At 42.4% G+C, this 19,934-nt stretch overlaps 1 long non-coding RNA gene and 1 other non-coding gene across 2 annotated transcripts in view; one reads left to right on the top strand and one right to left on the bottom strand.

Moving 5' to 3' along the window:
* Positions 1-2,441: 2,441 nt before the first annotated feature.
* The window catches only part of LOC117079009, a 33,783-nt gene continuing 16,290 nt past the window's right edge, over positions 2,442-19,934 (bottom strand). Inside the window, exon 4 of the long non-coding RNA XR_004435244.1 lies at positions 2,442-3,060. This is a non-coding gene — a long non-coding RNA (uncharacterized LOC117079009). The remainder of the gene's footprint in view (positions 3,061-19,934) is intronic.
* Positions 5,361-5,424, top strand: LOC117079686. Its single transcript, XR_004435542.1, has one exon. It is a non-coding gene; the product is annotated as a U7 small nuclear RNA (small nuclear RNA).

The following is a 19,934-nucleotide window of genomic DNA, read 5'->3' as shown; positions in this document are numbered from 1 at the left end:
GTTCAATCCAACAGCTCTTTCCTGTTTCATTTTTTTTCAACCTTGTAGCATCATTCAACAGAGCCAATCACTTCCTCTTTCTTAAAGCTTCTTCTCAAAGCTCCCTGATTTTGTTTCACTTCTCTGGATGCTCCTTCTTTGTCCCCTTTGCTGGTTCTGTCACTTCCATTCTGAGTCTAAATGTTGAAGTATCACAGGCCTCAACTTTTTTTTTTTTTTTTTGAGACAGGTTCTTGCTCTGTCTCCTAGGCTGAAAGGCAGTGGTATGATCATGGTTCATTGCAGCCTTGAACTCCTGGGCTCAAGCTCTCCTCCTGTCTCACTTTCCCGAGTAGCTGGGACCACAGTATGCACCACCACATCCAGCTAATTATTTTTACTTTTTTGTAGAGATAGCATCTCACTGTATTGCCCAGGCTGGTCTCCAGCTCCTGGCTTCAAGCAGTCTTCCCCACTCAGCCTCCCAAAGTGCTGGGATTATAGGTGTGAGCCACTGCACCTGGCCTCAACTTCTTTCTCTATATTCTCCGGCCAGGAAATCACATCCAGACTCGTGACTTAAATGGCATCAGTATGTGGATAGTTCCAAATGTTTGCCTCTAGCCCTCATTTCTCCCTGGAGCTTCAGATTCATGTATCCAGCTTCCTATATGACACTGCCACTTGCAATTGTCATGGGCATCTCAAACGTCACATAAAATACAATTGGTTCAGCATTCCCTCCCTTTTCCCAACCCAGACCTCCTACATTCTTCCCCACTCATGCAATGGCTCTATCTTCCACATAGCTATTCAGAACAAAATTCTAGGAGTCACCTGTATTTCCCTTATTCTACATTTGTTCCATCAATGAGTCCTGTTGAAGGGTTTACTGCCAAAACATATCTCAAATCCATCTATCTCAAATCTGCTCCTTGGTATTAAAATAAAATTCAGAGTTTTGGGTAGGTGTAGAGGGTTACCCAAGGTCTAGCCCCCACCCTCTAGGGCCTCCACCATGGTTGAAATCCCCCTCATTCATGGTGCTTCAGGTACATCTTCTCTGTTCCTTGAACATGGCTGACCTATTTCTGTCTAAGGGCCTTTGCACTTGCTATTCTTTCTGCCTGGAATTCTTTTCCCCAGATCTTTACATGGCTGGCTCCTTTTTATCATTTAGGTCTCAACTAAAATGTCATCTCCTCCAAGAAGACTTCCATAACCACATGGTTAAACTAGCTTTAGCTTTTTTTTCTTGAGATAGAGGCTCACTCTGTCACCCAGGCTGGAGTGCAATGGCGTGGTCTCGGCTCACTGCAACCTCCGCCTCCCAGGTACAAGCTATTCTTCTGCCTCAGCCTCCTGAGTAGCTGGGATTACAGACATGTGCCACCATGCCCAGCTAATTTTTGTATTTTTAGTAGAGGTGGGGTTTCACTATGTTGGTCAGGCTGGTCTCGAACTCCTGACCTCATGATCTGCCCACCTCGGACCCCCAAAGTGCTGGGATTACAGGCGTGAGGCACCATGACTGGCCTAAAGTGGCTTCTGACCCACAACTGTACGTCTCTCTAGTAGTTAGTAAAGTGTTTGGCTCCAAATAAGAACAAACTTAACAAAGGCCTAAATGGATGGAGCTTTATTTGTCTCACACAGATGAAGATGTCCAGGGTAGTTAGGTGAAGGCTCTGCAGGGCTCAATGGTGACAGCAGAGATGCAGGCTCCTTCTTGCTTCCTACTCTGCGGTAGTCATTAACATCATGACATTCTTCCATGTGATGATCACTCCATGATTGCAAGATAGCTGCTGTGCCTCTGGGCATTATGTCTTTGTTTCAAACAAGGAGAAAGGAGAGTTTAAAGGATCAAAGTCTTTTCTTATGTGGCTCTGGCTCTGCATTTTATTGGGCAGGAAAGTGTTCCTCAGGGTATTTTGTTTGGAGCCATGGATTTGTGTCAGGTTGCTACTCCCTTAGCAGTAAGGGAGATGGGGAAACAAGCATTTCACCTTCTGGCATGTACTTTAGAAACTGCAAGGGACAAGGGGGATGTGAATGACATAGGCCAGCAAATCCCAGCCACCTTTTGTGTCAGACTGCTCTGCATAATTCTTTTCATAGAATTTATTTTGTATAATTTTTTCATAAAATTTAGCTTTTCTTTTTTTTTTTTTTTTTGAGACAGGGTCTTGCTCTGTTACCCAGACTGGAGTGCAGTGGCACCATCTTAGCTTCACCACCAGGGCTCAAGCAATAACCTTCATCTTCACCTCCTGGGCTCATAACCTTCACCTCCCAGGCTCAAGCAATCCTCCCATCTCAGCCTCCAGAGTAAGTGAGGCTACAGGTGTGCACCACCATTCTTGGCTAATTTTTCCTTTTTTTTCGGGGCTGGGGGGAGTGGTCTCACTATGTTGCTAGGGCTTGTCTTGAACTCCCGGGCTCAAGTGATCCTCCCATTTTGGTCTCCCAAAGTGCTGGGATTACAAGCATGAGCCATCACACCAGGCCCAAAGTTATGATTCTGTGAAATTATCTTATTATTTAACTGTTTTCTTACCTATGTAATGCTCTTATTTATGGTAAGCTACAGAAGACTAGAATACAGAAAAATCTCTTTTGTTTGAGGCTGTGACCAGAAGTCCCTGGCACATAGTAGGCATTCTATAACCATTTGTTGATTTTCAGATAAACAAACGAACAAAAGAGATAATTTGCCTCCATGTTGCAAATGGATTTCTAGAATACATAACACATCCACAAAGCACTAGATAATCAAAGTGCAATTATGAACATCCTATGCAAATTGCTGGCGTGCCATGAAGACACTGTTGAATGAGCTGTCCTTTTGATCTAAGGAATAATAGGGGTCCTATTCACTACAGTTGTAGTGGTAAGAGTGATGATGGTATCTTCTCTGAGGTCCACACTGTCTCTTCAAGTTGTCTTTGTGACAGAGAGCTTGACTAGCAGAGTGTTCATGGGTCAGAGAGAAGCACAGTGTCTTCCCCCAAGATGTAGCCACTGGCCATGTCTGGATTCATGGTCGAATTCACTAGACTTCCTGGACACATGCAAGCTCTACAATATGACATAAAATACCAATGACATATACACAGGCTTGGTCAGGTACATGCCAAATTTCTATGCCAATCCAAAGCTCTATTTATAAGAAAGGATTTTGTAGTGGCTCTCAAGCTCAAGGTTGAACATGGTCACTGCTGGAATCTAGACAGCCTGGTAATGGTTAGTGGGCTAAGAGAGTAGACTCCTTTGCAGAGGGTGCTGAATAGCCTCGCGGGAGTCCCTCACCCTAAGGAAGAGCTGGCCTATTAAGTTCAGCTAATCTGAATGTCTTGATGACCAGCAGGGAGGAAGGAGAGAGTCTGAATACTGCTCCTTGTCCTCAGATGAGCTCTTCCTGTACTCATGTCTGGATCCAGAAGAAATAAGACCTGTAAGTAAATATGGGAAGTATTTTCAATACAAAACCTCCAACTACAAAGCATAGCGTCATAGTGCTTTGGTGCCTGTGTGAGAAGAGGTTATACAAGGCGAGAAGGAGGTGTTCTTTCCCTTTCTTCATGGCTTACAGCCGTGGCTGTGATGCACAGAGGGCTTTAGAGAACACAGAACCTCCTCAGCTTGTTGAGATTTCTAGTGTGGTAGCCACATCTGCAGCACTTGTTCCTGTGCACACTGAAAACATCTCCAGGAATGCTCAGAAACAAGCAGGAGAGACCTGGAGGGGATGGAGGTCCTACAACAATGGGTAGGAAGCAGAGCTTGAGATGTTGGTTTCATTATTTGTAATAGGAACCCATTTTAAACATTAGCCCCCATCCCCATCTCAGTCTAATGAAGCCCATAGAAAATGGGCTCATACATTTGTTGAACAAATATTTATTGCCAGGCCCTGTACTAGATGCTGAAGGTAGAGCAAGGAACAAAATAGACAAAGTCCTTACTTTCGTAGAACTTACATTATACAGGGAGAGTCCTGGTCCATTTGGGCTGCTATAACAAAACACTATAACCTGGATAACTCATAAACAATAGAAATTTATTTTTCCCAGTTCTGAGGCTGGGAAGTTCAAGATCAAAGTGCTGGCAGATTCAGCGTCTGGTGAGGACCCTCCTTCCTGGTTCATCGACACTGTCTTTTTTTCTGTATCCTCACATGGGAGAGGAGGCGAGGGTCTCTTGGGGGGTCTTTTTATAATGGCACTAAATCAACTCGTGAGGGCTCCACCTTCATAACCTGATTACCTCTTAAAGGCCCCATCTCCTCATACCATTATACTTGGGGTTTAGGATTTTAACAAACAAATTTTGGGGAGACACAACATTCACCCCACAGCAAGGAGAGACAGAAAATTAACAGACTTTGAAGATAAAATTGCTGGAAGGACTAAGAGTTGGATATAAAAGGAAAAATTCATTGAGAATATTTCATCAAGAGTCAAAAGAGAAGTTTGGGGAGAATTAATCATAGGAGGAAGATATCAACTATTCTTCATCTGCACTTACATGACTGCAAGTCATAACCAGCCTTTCTGTGAGCCACACCAGACCTTCCAAGGCCAACCCTCTTTGTCCCCTCTCTGCACACCTAGAGCCTCACGGCCTTTGCCGCACATGTGGCCTGGCATTGTGATTTATGAGTGTGTTGTCTCTGTGGCGGAACTGTGAGCTCTGCAGCACCTCGTGCAATGACAAGCCCATTGCAGGGGCTCCACAAATATCTGGTGACCGTCACTCTGGTGACAGAGTGAATGAATGGAGTCACGTTGCAACAGGTGAGGTTTAGGTCAGACATAAATGCTTCTTGTCAGGCATATGAAATGCTAAAACAGCTGTGAGGGGGAGGTTGTGGTTCACACCATGTCAGGCTTCAGCTCAGGGAGGATTAACCCCTTGGCTGCAGAAAGTTGCTGGGATTGGGTCATTCTCAGCCACTGCACATCCTGGAGGGTTGTGAGGTCAGTCCAGCTCACTGTCCACAGAGGACCTGTGCAAATACACAGGGTTTTAGAAGCCTAGCAATAGAAGGTGTCACGATGCATGGGACTCTGATGAATCTCAGACCAAATCCTGAAAACGACTTATGACTTTGACCAGAAAAAGAAAAGGTGTGTATGTGATCAGTTTGTTAAGTTCTGCAAAATGCACGGAATTTTCATGAGTGACTCTCATTTTACCCATGTTGTTCCCATCCTAAAAAGTAATATATGTCTTGCAATCACTCCTTCAAGGCAGGTAAAACCCTGATGGGTATGCAGAGGCTATTTGGTATCTCTGGGGAATATGAATGCAAGGGAATGATAATGAAACACACTGTTTATTTGGCAGCACTGAAAAAGAGGAGTTAAAAAAAAAAGAAGTGTTAACAACTCTTGCAGAATTTGTCTAGCAGGCTTTCCAGTTTTTGCTGTAAAGACCCATTGAAAAAAATAAAAAAGAAAGAAAGAGGCCGGGCTCAGTGGCTCAAGCCTGTAATCCCAGCACTTTGGGAGGCCGAGACGGGCAGATCACGAGGTCAGGAGATCGAGACCATCCTGGCTAACATTGTGAAACCCCGTCTCTACTAAAAAATACAAAAAACTAGCCAGGCGAGGTGGCGGGCGCCTGTAGTCCCAGCTACTCTGGAGGCTGAGGCAGGAGAATGGTGTAAACACGGGAGGCGGAGCTTGCAGTGAGCTGAGATCGGGCCACTGCAAAGAAAGGGAGGACTAAATGATGAGAGCACACTTTAGCCATTGTTTGTCTGCTCTGACCAAGAGCATAGTAAAAATGCATTGTATATTATGATCCAGCCCACAGTAATGATGCATCACCTACTTACCTGCCTGAACTAAGTATTTCATAAAACAATACTTCATAATGTGCAAAGTACTCAAATATTTTCTATTATACTCTTTTTCTTATTTTTAGAAAACACTGGTCATTGCCTGTTAAACTGAGTGGGCAGTGGCTGTCAATTTGCAATACACTGCCCCAGGTGACTTTAGAATGATTTAGTGATATGGTTAATTGGAATTGAAATTGCATTCTGTAATGTGGGTTGCTGGAACATTTCAGAGCTTCAGCCTGTGCAGAGAATGTTGATGTTTGTTTTTGTACTGCTCCAGGCAGGTTTAGGAGCCTGTTAACCCGGCACGCCCAAGACATCCTTGGTGAAAGGTCAAGAGTCTGCGTGAGCAGAGTCACCTCCTGCAAGTCCCTCAGCCTCAAGGCGTGTTCCCCATCTCCACCCACAAAATAGAAATCCGTCAAAATCTCATTGATTCAGACTCTGGGACAGAATGAAATTTATCATTTATTTAGGGGTGATTACAAATACTTGTCTCAGAAATGCAAATTTAGTCAAGTAATCACTTTGAATTCCTACACAGAAAATTTCAGAATCTTCCCTCTGTCCCCTAAAGTGCTAACTGAGGTTCAGGCATTGAGGAAGTGAAACTCCCGCACCCCAACCACTACTCTTACCTCCCTCTGTCAGGCAGAAGCTGAATCCAAAGAATTTGTAGTGGCCATTTCCTTGGGTTATTCAGAGAGTGAACACAAAGTGTTTGAGGCTAGTGGCCTCAAACTAGCCGGAAGAAGCCCACTGCACCCCCATGTAAGAAGGGCAGGTCTAATATATAAAAAATTTATTTTACCAGTAACATTATGCTGAGAAAAAGGAAAGTTTTGAGTGTTAGATATTAGTGTTAGGGTTGTCAAGGCAGAGATGCCCTTAAGATCCACTAGTGAGGAAACAGGAGGCCTGGATCTCTTTTGGTGAGAAACTTAAACCCAAATGGAAAGATTCATCCTCACCTTTGCTCTGGGACCTGGGAAGTCTTTTTGTTCACCAGTGTACATATTTAGTCATGAGGGTCTGGCTTAGTCTGTGTACTTAAAAAGCAGATATGGGACAAATGACAGAGATATGTTGGAATCCACCCCTTCCTGGGAGGCCTGTGCCTGGCAGCTTTCTCTTTATGTGGCATGAGGGCAGGTGACAGGATCCAGAAGGTCTATGCTGTCCTCTGACACTGTGATTCTCCTCCCAGATGGTGCCAGCTCCCCAGCATCAGGGTGTCCAGGGCAAGGGGCAAATGCATGTCCAACCTCTTTCTTTCCAGCCTCTGGTGTGGGCTCTGACATGGAATCCCCTGGAATCCTCCAACTAGAGGCGCAGAGACTGAATAGAGAAAGACTCAGCCCTTTCATAGCACCAGGGCTCAGCAAAGGCACCCCTTGAGGAAGGAAGATGGGGTGCAGTAACACCTGCATTATGATAATGCTGAGGCTTTGGCAAGATCTGCTCTTAGTCGTACGGTTATTTGGCTGATTTTTACTTCCAGTCTAGTATAATTATCTTCAGGCACCCATTCATCTACTGCCTTAAAGATAGAAAAACTCCCAGATTTTTTTAATAGCATTTCCACTCTTGAAGTTTTTTTGTTTTTGTTTTTTCTTCCTGACATGCTGGCTGTGCTTTCAGGAAATTAGACCTTATTTAAAGTCCCAATATGTCTAGTTCTTTATGCTAGGGAAGACATGATGTTTGGAACATATGTAGGAGATTGGCTGAAATATATATCTGTTTGTATCTATAAGATCAATGCCTGCTGCCTGGAGTATAGCTCCTACAGGGCCGGGCCATGCTTTCTACTTGTGAACTACATGAGGGTCAGCAATTGTGCACAATACAATACATGTGAACTATATAATAGACTGACAGATCTTGCTTATGGGGTAGGGTCACTGTGAGTCAGAAGAGGCTTCTTACTGCTAGAACTTACGTAATTATCAGGAATCTAAACTGAAACAGTTGTGCAGTGTTAAGAGTAAAACCAACTATATCTTCTCAATGAGACATTATAGTAAATGGGTGGCCCTATTTTCTGCAGATTTACAAGATCATTAATAGGCATAAGACCTATAAGAGGGCTAACCATATATTCACTTTATAGAGGATTTCAGTGCCAAAACTGTTAATAAAGTTAAAATGAAATAATTTCCATGACTATAAATTGCCTTTTTTTTTTTTTCTTGGAACAGAGTCTTGCTCTGACTCCCAGGGTGGATTGCAATGGCACAATCTGGGCTCATTGCAACCTCTGCCTCCTCTGTTGGGACTACAGGCACATGCCACCACACCTGGCTAATTTTTGTATTTTTAGTAGAGATGGGATTTCACCATGTTGGCCAGGATGGTCTTGAACTCCTGACCTCAGGTGATCCACTCATCTTGGCTTCCCAAAGTCCTGGGATTACAGGTGTGAGCACCGCGCCCTTCCTGGATTGCGTTTTTCTTTCCTCTTGCAATCCCTCAAAAGACTCACGAGTATGTTTGTTTTTCAGTTTTTAAAAACTACATTTAACAGATGAAGAAACTAAAATACGAAGAATTTAAAATTCAAGACTGTTACTTTCCATTTTTGAATAGTTTTCACTTAGATGATCTCATTACATTGTCATAACAATCCTATAAGAGGGTGCTATTAGGATTAGTTCTATTGAGATGGAAAAAGATTAGGAGAATCTGAAAGCGTGAAGTGCCATACTGCCTTGCCTCTGTCCCCAGAGACATGTGCTGAAGCCAAGGCAAAGTCTTTTGCCCCCGAACCCAGGGGCATGCCCGGAAGCCAGGCTGGACTGCTTGCAGGGCTCCTCGTGACAGAGCAGAGGCAGCAATGTGGTAAGTAGGCCCCAAGCTTCACTTGCCTGCCACCAAGCTTTACTTAATTCTCAGCCCTCAGTTTTTCTGCCCTGAGTTTTTCCAAGGAGAGGCTGGTTCAAGAAAATACGAGATAAGCAAAGGAGAGGAAAAGGCGATTCTTTCTAAGCCTACAGCAGGCCTGGCTTATTTTACTTTATCAGAGCAGAATAGCTCCTAGGCTAGAGTAGCCCAGGACCTATCCAGAGTTACTAGCCATGAGGGATTTGCAATTCAAAGAGATTATAATTCTTTAGAGGGTGAGACCACACTACTCACCAGTTGGCCCAGGAATAAGCCCTTGATTCATCCTTGTCAGCCCTCATTCTCCTCAGGGAATAAAGGAGAGGGGATGAAGGAAGAATATAAGATAGACTCGAGCCCCTTATGGGCTAAAAATCATTTGTGTTTTATAACTGAACCAAGGTTCAAAAGGTCAAGTAGCTTGTCCCAAGTCATGCAGCTGAGCACAGATAGGCTGCAAACCTGGTCCTCTCACTCCAAGCCCAATACAATAATGGCATCCATCCTAGCCTTCTGTTTGACCTACAGAATTTCACTGCCTGTTCTCCCGCTCCCTATTTCCTGCCGAGTCTGGACACATGGAACAGATTGTACACACTGGGCCATTGCCACTAAAGAGCTGTGAAATAGAATGGAGGGAATATATGTGAGTATAAGTTCTTATGTGCAGAGGAATGAAAGGATCTGATATATGAAGAAAGATTTAAAGGAGCTAAGTAGGTGGAACTGAGTTACTTGATGACTTTGAGGGATATGACATCAGGCTGTAAACATGTGAAGGACAGAAATACCTGGAAAGATGAACTATTTAGTATGGAATATGGGATATAATGAATGAATGAGTAATAACTAATGGAGGTAATTCTCTTTTCCTTTGTTTTTTTTGGGGGGGGATGGAATCTAGCTCTGTCACCCAGACTGGAGTGCAATCGTGTGATCTGGGCTCACTGCAGCCTCTGCCTCCCAGGTTCAAGTGATTCTCCTGCCTCAGCCTCCAAGTATCTGGGACTAGAGGCGTGAGCCACCTTACATGGCCTCTTTTCCTTTCCCTTAGGGATGAGAGTAGTAACAGATTTCAGGTACCTGATACAATCTTAGAAGTTTTTTTTTTTTCCAAACAATCCTTTATTCCAGTGGGATTAAATAAAAGAACAAATGAAGCTTTCAATCCCAGATAAATTTAACAACCCATTTTAAACAAGCTTTGCACAAATGCTTCTTCTTTCAAATCTTCTCTGTCTATTGTCAACTCTTTAACTCCTGCCTGCACTGATTCTCACTGGGCATATTGCAGTGGTTTCCAGCCATCCCCTTGCTTTGGGATTTGCCAACCAATTTACCCTCCATGTGGCCAGGGAGTAAGCTTTTTAAACCATTTACCAGAACAATGATTTAAAACCACACATCCTGGCCAGGCACAGTGGCTCACACCTGTAATCCCAGCACTTTGGGAGGCCTAGGCGGGCAGATCATTTGAGGGCAGGAGTTCGAGACCAGCCTGGCCAACATGGCGAAACCCTGTCTGTACTAAAAATATAAAAATTAGCTGGGCATGGTGAGGCACACCTGTAATCCCAGCTACCTGAAAGGCTGAAGTGCCAGAACTGCTTAAAGCTGGAAGGCAGAGGTTGCAGTGAGCTGAGATTGTGCTACTGCACTCCAGCCTGGGTGTCAGAGTGAGACTCTGTCTCAACAAACAAACAAACAAAAAACCCCCACACATCCTACTATTGAAGACTTTATATTGCAAGTAACAGAAAACCTGACTCACACTGCTTAAATAGAAAATTTACTTTCTGGGCACGGTGACTCATGCCTGTGATCCCAGCACTTCGGGAGGCTGAGGCACACAGATCACTTGAGCTCAGGAGTTTGAGACCAGCCTAGGCAACCAGGTAGAGCCCTGTCTCTACAAAAAAATTGAAAAATTAGCCGGGCAAGGTGGCATGTGCCTGTAGTTCCAGCTAGCTTGGAGACTGAGGTGGGAGGATCGCTTGAGCCTGGAAAGTGGAGGTTGCAGTGAGCCATGATCATGCCACTGTACTCCAGCCTGGACAACAAAGTGAGATCCTGTCTCAAAAAAAAAAAAAAAAAAAAAAAAGATACTTTCTAGGTTCATGTGACAGGAAGGTCCAGAGATGGGAGAACTGGCTACAGGATGGTTCAATCCAGTGGCTCAATGATGTGACCAGGGACTAAGTTTCTTTGTGTCTCCCTGCCATGCTTCCTCAGGTGCCAGTTTCTTTCTGTACTGAGTCTGGCTGGGGCTGGCCCTGTACTTGCAAGGAGGCCACAGCTTGTGGACTACACATTTCCACACTTTCAAAGGGAGAGAGAAAAAGAGAGAGAGAGAGTTCTGTCCCAGAATGCTGGGCAAGAGTCCTGACATTCACTTGATTGGATAGGGCTGGGTCACAGGCCCAACCTCAAACCCATCTTGTGGCCAGGGGAATGGAAAGTGTTGATTGGCTTAAGCAAATCAGGAGCTACTCCACACCTGGGTATAGGGTTAACTTCACCAGAAGTACCCAGGCTGATTAGGGATGGAAGATTACAGAATATCTATGAGGATATAGGAGGGATTGGAAGCTGGGTAGGCCACTAGAGACCCTCCACAATTGAGCTAATGAACATTTGCCCAGTCGTACTTTCCATCATATCCACTCACTTAATTCCCACCCTATACCCAGGGTGTAGGCATACACAACAGCCATATGTGACTATTTGTTTTTCCCTGAAAATCCACTTCTATGTCTTACTCAATCTAATATGCCACCCACCCCCTAGCATGTTGAATACCTACTTCATCCTGAAGGTCTAGCTCAAAACCCATTTTTCCATGATGTGATGCTTTCTCAGATCCTTCATTAAATAAACATCTTCCTCTTGCATTTTCAAATTCATCTGCTTCTTCACACCACTAGCTGTGCAATCCTGGGCAACATATTCAACCTCTTTGAGCATCAGTTTATTCTGAAAAATATAGATAATACTAGTACGTATTTCAAGAGTCGTTGTGAGGATTTAATAAATTAATACAGTAGTCCCCTCTAATTTGTGAGTGATATGTTCCAAAACCCCCAGTGGATGCCTGAAACCTTGGATAGTACTGAACTCTATACATATTGTACTATGTTGTTTTGATCTGATGAAGTGACTAACAGGCGGGTAGCATGTGGATAAGCTGGACAAAGGGATGACTCATATCCTGGACGCAATGGAGCAGGATACCATGAGATTTCATCATGCTACTCAGAAGAGTTTGCAATGTCAAACTTTTAATTGTTTGTTTCTGAAATTTTTCAATTAATATTTTTAAACCACAGTTGACTACTGGTAACTGAAATCATGGAAGGCAAAACCGCAGATAAGAGAGGAATATATATAAAGCCCTTAGAAGAGAGACTTGAGTCTAATAAACATCAGTACATGTTTTTATTTTGCATTTTATACACCATTGAGCCTTGTGGTAAACTATATTCATGTTTATCTCTTCAATAGATTATGTGTTGCTGGAGTACTGACTAACACATATTCACCAATATCTTTCTTTGACTCGTTTAACAATTATTTAAATTGATACCCAGTAGTTGTACATATTTTAAGGGTACTTGTAATATTCTGATACATGCATACAATGTGTAATGTTCAAATCAGGGAAGTTGGGATATCCATCATCTAAAACACTTATTATTTCTTTGTGTTGGAAACATTCCAAATGTTCACTTTTAGCTATTTGGAAATACACAGTAAATGATTGCTAACTATAGTTAGCCTATTGTGCTATGGAACACTAGAAATTATTCTTTCAATCTAACTGCATGTTTTTACCCATAAACAACCTCTGTATACCCCAACCCCCCCTTATCATTCTACTCTCTACCTCTATGACATCAACATTTTTAGCTCCCACATATGAGTGAGAACATGCAATATTTGTCTTTCCGTGCTTGGCTTATTTCACTTTGTATAATGTCCTGCATGCTCATTCATGTTGCTGCAAATGATAGAATTCCATTATTTTTTATGACTGAATAGTATTTTATTGTATATATACATATCAATGTGTATATAGATACACACTTTCTTTATCCATTCATTCATTGATGGACACGTAAGTTGGTTCCATATCTTAGCTACTGTGAATAGTGCTGCAGTAAACATGGGAGTGCAGATACCTCTTTGACCTGATCTCCTTTCTTTTATATAATATATATGTATTTTATATATTTTTTCTTTATATTATACACACACACACACAGACACACACACACACATATATGCATCTCAGTGGGATTGCAGGATCATATGGCAGGTGTATTTTCAGTTTTTTGAGGAATTTCCATACTGTTTTCCATTGTGGCTGCACTAATTTACATTCCCATCAACAGGGTATTAAAAAATAGACAAATGCGCTTATATCAAGCTAACAGGATTCTATGCAACAAAGAAATAATCAAAAGAGTAAAGAGATTTTCTTTATTCTTTATTCTTTAGGTTGAAACCTAAAGAATGAAAGATTGCTGGCCAAAGTGGCTTATGTCTGTAATCCTGGTGCTTTGGGAGGCTGAAGTGGGAGGACTGATTGAGGCTAGGAGTTCAAGACCAGTGTAGGCAACATAATGAGACCCCATCTTTACAAAAATAAAAACTAGCCAGGCATGATGGTGCATGACTGTGGTTTTAGCTACTTGGTAGTTTGAGGCTGCAGTGAACTATGATTGTACTACTGCACTCCAGCTTGGGTGACAGAGTGAGGTCTGTCTCAAAAAAAAAAAAAAAGGAGAAAATATTTGCAAACTGCCCAACCACAGTTTAATAACCAGAACATATAAGGAACTCAAACAAATCAGTAGCAAAAAAACTAAATAATTTGATTCAAAAATGGGCAAATGATCTGAACCGATATCACAAGAAGACATACAAATGGCCAACAGATATGAAAAAATTCTCATCACTAACCATCATGTAAATGCAAATCAAAACCAAAATGAGATATCATCTCCCTCCAGTTAAAAAAAAATTATCAAAAAGACAAAAAATAAAAAATGCTGAGAATTGCTTGAACTCGGGCGGCAGAGGTTGCACTGAGCCATGATGGCACCACTGCACTCCAGCCTGGGCAACAGAGTGAGATTGTGTCTCAAAATAAAAATAAAAATAAAAAATGCTAGCAAGGATGTGGGGCAAAGGGAACTCTCATTAACCAATAGCTTTGAGTACCACTAAAACTATGTGTTAAATATTGGGTATTTAACTATGTGTTAAATACTAGGGTGCAGATAACAGGATACGCTTACTGTCTGCCCTTTTTAAGGTCTGGCACATTCGCAGCAGAGTAGACAATCACCAAGTACTTGTAGAGTCTAACTAAAATCAGGACGGATAGAAATAACTGCATTTCCTACAAAGATGCCCCAGTGTATCCAAGTGAAGCCACACCATAAAGGTTAGTCCGAAGACTGATGGGAATAACTTGGACTCAACTGAAGTTGCTGTCATTTGGGATTACTGCCAAGGCAGCAAGCAACCAGTGCACAGGATGTCTCAGAGATGAGGATATGAATGAAGTGATATGACCACCTTGAGGTGGTTCCAAAAGCCCACTCAGTAGACGATCCATTAGGTCAGAGGAGCTGAGAGTGGAGGTTTGTGTCTTTTAGGATGAACTGAGGCATGGTGTCACTCAAATTTTGCCCTGTGACTAGATAAGGAAATCTTGTGCTTGTCATAGCATCATCCTTCCATATTCTTTCTCTCTCTCTCTCTTTTTTTAGACGAAGTTTCACTCTTGTTGCCCAGGCTGGAGTACAATGGTGTGATCTTGGCTCACTGCAACCTCTGCCTCCCAGGTTCAAGCGATTCTCCTGCCTCAGCCTCCCACATAGTTGGGATTACAGGCATGAGCCACCACATGCCCATGTTTTTTCTTACTTTGTCTTCAGGTCTACTGAAATGAATGAAGGTATTTTGGAATTAGTTAGGAGACTTTGGAGTAATTCAGATGAAAGACCTCATTGGTAGCCTGATCAGGATCATTATTAGTAATGGGGACGGACAGAGGTGTATAGGTTTCAAAATACTTAAGAAGGAGAGTAGACTGGTAACATGGTTTGGCTCTGTGTCCCCACCCAAATCTCATCTTGAATTGTAATCGCCATAATCCCCACGTGTCAAGGGAGGAAGCTAGTGGGAGTTGATTGGATCATGGGGGCAGTTTTCCCCATGCTAGTCTTGTGATAGTGAATAAGTCTCACAAGAGCTGATGGTTTTATAAAGGGCAGTTCCCCTACACTTGCTCTTCACTCTCCCCTGCTTCCTCATGGAGAAGGTGTCCCTTCGCCTTCCACCATGATGGTAAGTTTCCTGAGGCCGTCTAGCCGTGCTTCCTGTTAAGCCTGTGGAACTGAGTCAATTAAACCTCTTTCCTTTATAATTATCCAGTCTCAGGTAGTATTCTTTATAGCAGTATGAAAAATGAACTAATACAACTGGACTTGATGATTATTTGAATGTGCAAAATATATCAGTGAAGGTGCTTTCTGTTGCAAAAAAAATTGAAACCCTTTCTTGTGCTGGCAAAAATGAAGAAAATGTATTATTTCAAATAACAGATTTACCACTGGGACCAGCTTCAGGGCTTATGGGTTCATCAGCCCAACATTCCTTGTCTCTACTCTGCCATCCCTAGCATTGGCTTCATCCTAAGGCTGGTTTTTCCATCAAATCAATTCGTGGCCACCCCCAGTGACATTTTTTGATGTTGTTGTTCAGATAGAATAGCGGGGAGAAATTAGCCTCTTTTTTCTGAGATGTTTGGGGCAAGTCTCTCCTCATGCTTCATTGGCTAGACAGACTTGGAGCTACCCACCTCAACCAATCACTAGCAAGGAAGATGACATTACCATGGTGTACTCACAATCATGGCTTGGGGGAGGATGGATATTGGGAGAGGCAATCACAATGTTTGGTAGCTTAGGCAACTAGGTAATGGAAGTGCCATTTACTGAGTAAAGGAATCTGGAATGAAGAATTGGTTTGGGGAGAAGATGATGAGCTTATTTTTAGACTTGCATCATGATGTTTGTTTTCACTTCATATAGGAGTTCAAAGGGTACTTGGACCTTTGGAGAATTTCTGAGGACATAATTCTTGGCTAAAAAGAATGCGGGCTATCCACTCTTTTAGGAGTCTTCTTCCATTGCCAACCCAGATTCTATCCTAGATGTGGCAAAGACAGTCCTGCCACACTGTGAAAAAGCCATGTGTGAACAGTTTTCTGCTTCCAAGGGAATGCTCAATTATTCCTTACAAAATCTTCTCAACTTTATGCTGGAAGCTCAGATGAAATACTGAATGTGTAAAGTGCCTGTGACATTTGTTGTCATTTGGTAATTTCAGCTTTGCTAATTCAGTCTTTACTGGACCTTCCCACTTCCCAAATGCTGCTTGTGCAATTATTATGCTATCATGAGGAGATCGCAATGCACTGCAAATATTTGCTCCAAATGCAAGGTTTAATTTAAGGTGTGTTTGGAATTCACAATTACCTAGCAAAGAATAATATTAGATCTTGAGAAGCAACATAGTGTAGTGGTTAGGAACACAGATGATGGAGTCAAACTGTCTGGGTTCAAGTCTCAGCTTTACCTATATAAGCTGTGTGACATTGAATCAATTACTTAATCTCGCTTTGTACCTTAGTTTCCTCATCTGCAAAGTGAGGATGATTGTGATAACAGTAGAATCTATTTCATGGGTTTATTAGCAAGTTAATTATATGTGAAATGCTTAATAACGTACCTGCCTCACGGGAGGCACTCTTTGCTAGCTAGGTTGCTGATTATTTTTAAATAAATAAATCCTTAAGGTAAAATTCTATACTGTTCTTCCTTTTATCAACACTTTCTAAACCCAATCGCATGCTCAGGTTTTGATTAGAATGTTTCTGTTAGCACAGTCCTGTAACTTGATATAGAATCAAAAGCCCATCCCAGAGGGTGGTGCTGACCTTTAGGGCTGCTTAACACCAAAGCCGCTGTCTCTGGGGCTCCTTAGGACTTGGCTCCATCTCAGCCACAGGTGGCCTTGTTTAACCGATTACATCCAATTAAAGAGAAGGTCTTAATTTGTCTTCCTAGCACTTAGAATTGGCTAAGATGTTTGACATCACTTCCTGAAGCTAAGATCCCCTGCTTCCTTTTTCCCACAGAAGAAAAGCAAAAAGAAATAGAGATTCGAATGGAGGAGGACACTTCAAAGTCTTTAAAATTGTTTACTGGAAGATTATTTCTCCCTCTTTTGCCTTTGATATATTTATAAATCACTTATATAATAAATAATACTGGGGAATCAGAAATATCTGCTATAAATATTTTAGAATATTTTCTTCCAGGTTTTAAAATTGTATTTATAGACTATATTTGACATAGTTGTAATCAAAGCATAGATACAATTTTGTATTCTGAATTTTGTTTCATTTAACTTTACAAGTATTTCCCATGTTGCTATCCATTTTTTTTTGTAAAAATTTGTAATAGTTTTGTGGTATTTCACTATATTTAATTATTTATTGTTCCAGTATTGAACACTTAGTTTTAAAAGTATATCTAGGCCGGGTACAGTGGCTCAGGCCTGTAATCCCTGCACTTTGGGAGGCTGAGGTGGGCAGGTCACTTGAGGTCAGGAGTTTGAGACCAGCCTGGCCAACATGGTGAAACCCTGTCTCTACTAAAAATAAAAAATTAGCCAGGTGTGGCGGCGGGTGCCTGTAATCCCAGCTACTTAGGAGGCCAAGACAGGAGAATCGCTTGAGCCCAGGAGGCAGAAGTTGCAGTGAGCTGAGATCGAGCCACTGCACTCCAGCCTGGGTGACAGAGTAAGACTCCTTCTCAAAGAAAAAAAAAAAATGTATCTAATGTCTTCATTCTTCCCCAGTATTTTTGGTGTCTTGAACTACCTACCTGGATGGGCTCCAGGAGCCTGTGACACTGAATTGGAATAATTGGGTAAATAATTATTAGTTTTTGTTCATCTGTCTTTTTATTTTTTCTCCCTTATTGCCAATAATATTAATCTTTCTTAGATGTATGTATAGCTCACATTTATTCGATGTTTACTATTACAAGTACTTTGGGTCTTTATTTAGAAGTTTGTTGATGTTTTTGTAACCAGAAACATGCTGTAGGAACTTAACTCTTGCTTATATCAATTAGCCAATGGTAAAATTGGCTTCTTTATGCATTTCACTTGAAGTCACAGCTTCCAAGAACCTATTGATTATGTTAAGTGAGGACTTACTGCATTTGCAAAGCGGTGGTCACACAGGTGCTTGGTAAAGGACAGGCAAACTACACCGCCTTCCTGTCTCTTATTGCTACTGATTCCATCTCTGGTCCCACCCCTTCCCATTTGAGCTCCATATACATATATCTACATGCCTCCTGGATATCCCTATTTGGATACCTTCCAGTCACTTCTGCCACAACATGGCCCGGACTAAACTCATCATTTCACTCCATGACAAGCCTGTTCTTTGTCCTCCAGGTTGCTTATCCCAGTAAATGCCACCATCATGCATCTAGGTGTACAACTTGGAAACCTGGAGTCATCTCGCATTTTTTCCAGTTGCTTACTGCCAAAGTGAAGTTGGTCCCCATGCTCTGTCAGTTCCACCTTCGAAGTGTCTCTTGAATCGGGCTCACCTCATTCTTCCTTTCAGTCTCTTATAATATCTCTTATTGCTGGATCATTGTGTTCGTCCCCAATTTCCTCTCCCTGCCCTAGCCTGAGACCCTTCAATCGCGCCTCTAAATTGCTGCCCAAGTAATCTTTCTAAAAGACAAATTTAATTATTTTGCTCCTTTGCTTTAGGTCTATTAGGATAAAGTCCAAACTCCTCAACAAGACTTTTCATGGTTCCTGTCTCTCTGGCTCATCCACGCCTACCCCTGGAGCCCTGTGCTGCCGCTGAGCACACCTGCTTGCAGAGTGCCTCATACTCCGTCACTGACCTGGAGGCCTTTTGTACACCCTGCTACTTCTTTTTTTGGAATGCCCTTTCCTTCCTTCTTCTCTTGGACAATTGTTGCTTGTCATGTAAGTGTCAGATAAATGAATCATCCCTTCTCCAGAAAGTTTCCCCAAATTCCCCTGCCTGGGTCCGTGGCCCTTCTCTGGCCTCATAGTCTCAAGTACAGATCTCCATTCCTGAGTCATCCTTAATTGTTGCTCTACATACGTATCTGTCTCCTCAAATAGATTTGTAAGCTACTTAAGGATAGGTTCTGGATGTTTTATCTCCCTGCCTCTAGCCCTAGCCCAGTGCCTAGCACACAGGAGATGCTCAAAGCATCCTTGCTAAATGCGTGTTGAATGGAGTTACTCTTGACCTCATTCCTCCACCACTTTCCAAAAGAAAGGACAAAATCTCCTCCCTTATTGCTACCACATATAAGGTGAGTTCTTTTAAATGCCCACTTTCCTCTCGTTTATAGGGAAGTATGGATATTATGGTATTTTCAAAGTAGAGACTTCCATAAGGAGAACCAGAGCGTTCCTAAATCTTGCAACCCAACAATAAGCCAAAAAACATAGCACCATTTTCTTGTAATGGGCCCATGTATATTTTTCAAACTTCTACCATCCTCCGTTAGTCTCTGACACCTCACTGCACCCCTTCTAAAAGTGTAGTGCCAAAATGAATAGAACTCAGAAGCTTAGGTCCAGAGGCAAGTCACTGACTCAAAAGTCATGACTTGCTTCGCTTTTTTTTCTCTTTTCCTAGTGTACAATGATGCCTGTGCTTGCTTTATTCAGAGGGTAAACACAGATTTTTAAAAACTGAACATGAATGGAGGAAATGAAAAAAATTCCTCCATTAACCCAATCTTGACGAGATTAACTGATCAAAATTGTGAACGGCATTTTGTAAAGTATTAGAGATCTAATGTGAGTTTCTCATTTAATCCTGTTTCTTCCTCTATTCCCCGCTCTGACTCTCCCCCTTCCATTCCCCAACCCACCCCCTAACCCCGGCTTTTTGGTTGCTATTGCAATTCAGTGGCATTTGTTCGGCAATCGGCAATCAGCATTTCTTCCCCTTCCCTTCCCTTCCCTTCCCTTCCCTCTCCCACCCTCCTGGGAGGCCGAGAAGGAGGCTCAGAGGAGGGAGAAAGAAAGAAGCCCCAGTAGTATTCAGCCTGTCCGGCTCCCTACAGGA

The sequence above is a fragment of the Trachypithecus francoisi genome, unplaced genomic scaffold (assembly GCF_009764315.1).
Source record: "Trachypithecus francoisi isolate TF-2019V2 unplaced genomic scaffold, Tfra_2.0 Lachesis_group7, whole genome shotgun sequence".
NCBI lineage: Eukaryota > Metazoa > Chordata > Mammalia > Primates > Cercopithecidae > Trachypithecus > Trachypithecus francoisi.
This window is presented reverse-complemented; position numbering and strand designations above follow the sequence as displayed.